Here is a 3416-nt window from a genome sequence, read left to right on the forward strand (position 1 = left end):
TTAACCCAACTTTTGGTTCATCCCACATCGCCGGTTCTGCTTACCAAAAGCGGCCCACAAAAAGCTTGCATTCATAGTCCAAGTGCAATTAAGTCACAAGGACATCTCACCGATTTATAGTTTGAGAATAGGTGAAGGAAAAATTTTCCCCCATTCCTCTAATCATTCGCTTTAACCGATGAAATTGCTTTGCGAAGATTTTTCAATCTTGCTCAAGCTTTTGCTATCCTGAGGGAAACTTCGGAGGAAACCAGCTACTAGATGGTTCGATTAGTCTTTCGCCCCTATGCTCAGGTCAGACGATCGATTTGCACGTCAGAACCGCTTCGGGCTTCCACCATGGTTTCCCGTGGCTTCGCCCTGCCCAAGCATAGATCACCATCTTTCGGGTCGTGTGCTACTTGCTCTGGATCAGTCATGCAATAAGAGCAAAACCGTCCGTGGTTGCGGGACACCGAATCGGCGCCCTCACCACACAAAGTAGTGCAATTCATAAAAATTACACTGTTCACTTTCATTTCGCGTGTGCGCTTTCAATGAGCGACAACACTTGCAAGCAACTCACACTCCTTGGTCCGTGTTTCAAGACGGGCTGTAGAGAGCATTGAATAGGAAGTTGAGGTCAGACAGGCAATCAAGATCAATTTATCTCATTTTGTTTAGAATCAACAAGAAGAATTCCGAGGAAAACTTCTGCTCGATTCATTAACAAGATTTGCCAAAAGACGACAACTACACTACTCGGTAGCCGAGAATATAATATCAAGGCATTGAGTATGGTAACGCTCACTCCAGTTCCCCTTCAACAGTTTCACGTACTTTTCACTCTCTCTTCAGAGTGCTTTTCAACTTTCCCTCACGGTACTTGTTTACTATCGGTCTCGCTTTATAATTAGCTTTTGGAGAGACATATCTCCAGCTTCGAGTTGCACTTTCAAACAACTCTACTCATAGGAATGAGCCATTATGACTGGTATCGAAAATGACCTTTACAGGATTTTCACCTTCTTTGATGCTACTTTCCAGTAGACATCAGGACAAATTCACCAGTCTAGCATCAAACCATACCGGACACCGAGAAATGTTGCCATTTCTCTTCCCGATGAGCTTTTCCCTGTTCATTCGCCATTACTAAGGGATTCTCAGTTGATTTCTTTTCCTCCCCTTACTGATATGCTTAAGTTAAGGGGGTTCTCTCGCCCAATTCAGGTTATGTAGTTGATTGTCTCTTAATTGGTTCACTGACCAATATGAGACAGAAACCGATTCAGCAGTTTTGTTCGCTACTACTATCAAACACAGGTCGAAGTTTCCATTCAGTCATTAATTCCAACTTTCAAATGTTGTTGTTTCAGCTTTCGCTTACTAGAAGCAACATAATACTCGCTGCAATACAGACCTCGGGAAACCCTCACCGTGAATAAGGTTCACTCACATATTTCACTACATTTTGCGTGGGATTGGAGATGAGGCTACTCGTTCTTGCTCAGTACTAGGCTGAAAATTAACGAAACTTCGTTACAAACGTTCACATGTTGATGTTTCCGCTTTCGCGTACTCGAAACAACATAATACTAGTCTTTGTAATTTAGTTTCATAATTTCAACTGTTCTCATGCAGAATTTTTGCTCATTCTTATCCCAAATTTTGACCTGGCTACTAGTTACACTCCTTGTACTTATTGCAAAATGACCACAAATTTCAACAGCTTTCACATGTTGCTGTTTCGGCTTTCGCTTACTACAGTCAACATAATACTCGTTGCAAAATAAGTGCTCGGCATCTGCAATTTTCCAAAGACGAAGTTTCGCCAGTTCAATTTTCGCTCGCCAATTATGGCTACTAATTCACACGGTACTGAGCTCAACAACATTAAATTTGTTCAGCAAGACTTTCACATGTTGATGTTTTGGCTTTCGCCTACTAGAAGCAACATAATACTCGTCTTGTTAGCTCATTCAATGAGAATAGCTTTTCCCGTTGAGAATTTTTGCCTTCAATTGGCGTTGTAGTGAGTTTGGCTACTCAGATCACCAAATACTTGTGACAATTCGAACCAGAAATGTTTTCAATTTTCACATGCTGATGTTTCGGATTCAACCTACTAGAAGCAGCATAATACTTGTATTCAACAATTTCTGTATCAAATCCCAGTTTTCTCTGGTGCATCTTTGCCAAACTATTCCAAACTGCCTGAGTCTGAATACCAATTACAGGTACTAGTAAATGCACGTTACTAAGGACTATATAGTTCTAGGTTACTGTACACAACGACGTTCACATGTTGATGTTTCAGCTGCCGCTTACTAGAAACAACATAATACTTATCGTGCATACCTTTCCATAACTTGTCCTTTTCAGATGCATTAGTTTCCCTTTGTCTTGGCTTCTACAGTCAGACTGGCTACTAGTAACAGCACAGTACTAATCACATATCGTTCTACAGTTTGCAGACAACTTTCACATGTTGATGTTTCAGCTTTCGCCTACTAGAAACAACATAATACTCGCTGTATACATTTGTAGTTCTCTATGTAACTTTCATGTGAAGAAGTTTCGCCAGTCTTTTTGACTGTCTCAAATCTGAGTCATGCTTAGGCTACTAGTTGCTTCATAGTACTTATCGCCTCGAGATCATTGAACAAAACTTGATTTTCACATGTTGCTGTTTCAGCTTCCGCTTACTAGAAACAACATAATACTAGTCTCATTAAGTTCCGTCTCTTTGCAATTTTCTTATGAAGAAAATTCGCCATCACAATGACTCCAGCAGTTCTTGATCAAGGAATGCAATCATTGATCAGAATGCTATTATTTGAATCGGTTCTGCTTTAAGTGTTCCAATTTTATTGGAAGCACCAACAATAGAACATCAATGTGTTCAATCGAGAGTTATATAACCCTGAATCGGACGCAGTCAACAGCCGAAGCCGAGACCGCCTTTTGCGTTAGAGAGGTCGGTAAACAAATCTTGCGATTCATACCGAATTAACACATATAGCTGTGCTCCTCTTCGTAAAGCGAGCCAAGTGATCCCCTGTTGAAGGATGTATTTGGACCAATCTAGTAGCATTTGGTTTCCAACAAGCTCTCCCAAGTTAGCTTACTTATTGGGCTTTTCAACCAATTCGGTTGGCTACAAGCATCATCAAAGTACTAGCCACAGTTTGATCGCAAAATTCTACGACTTTCACATGTTGATGTTTCGGCTTGCGCTTAGCCTACTATAAGCAACATAATACTAGTCATATCATAGAGCGTGATCAGCTTGTGACGTTCTCATGATGAAGTTTCACCAACAGTGTCTCACTTCGAGCTTAAATCCAGCTACTAGTAACTACACAGTACTGACTGCAACGATAACTTTTATCTATACCTTTCACATGCTGCGCTTTCGGCCAGGGCCTACTAACGTC

The 3416-nt window shown here is 41.0% G+C and overlaps 1 non-coding gene and 1 pseudogene across 1 annotated transcript in view; both read right to left on the bottom strand.

Annotated features, from left to right (window-relative positions):
- LOC142357943 (large subunit ribosomal RNA) overlaps nt 1–1214 on the bottom strand; it is a 3522-nt gene extending 2308 nt beyond the window's left edge. The window contains exon 1 of the ribosomal RNA XR_012761731.1: nt 1–1214. This exon is cut by the window's left edge and continues 2308 nt beyond it. This is a non-coding gene — a ribosomal RNA (large subunit ribosomal RNA).
- A 1683-nt stretch (nt 1215–2897) lies between these two features.
- On the bottom strand, nt 2898–3049 carry LOC142357942 (5.8S ribosomal RNA; annotated as a pseudogene).
- Nucleotides 3050–3416: the final 367 nt, after the last annotated feature.

Source organism: Convolutriloba macropyga, unplaced genomic scaffold (genome assembly GCF_964194025.1).
Source record: "Convolutriloba macropyga unplaced genomic scaffold, txConMacr16.3 SCAFFOLD_2083, whole genome shotgun sequence".
Classification (NCBI taxonomy): domain Eukaryota; kingdom Metazoa; phylum Xenacoelomorpha; order Acoela; family Convolutidae; genus Convolutriloba; species Convolutriloba macropyga.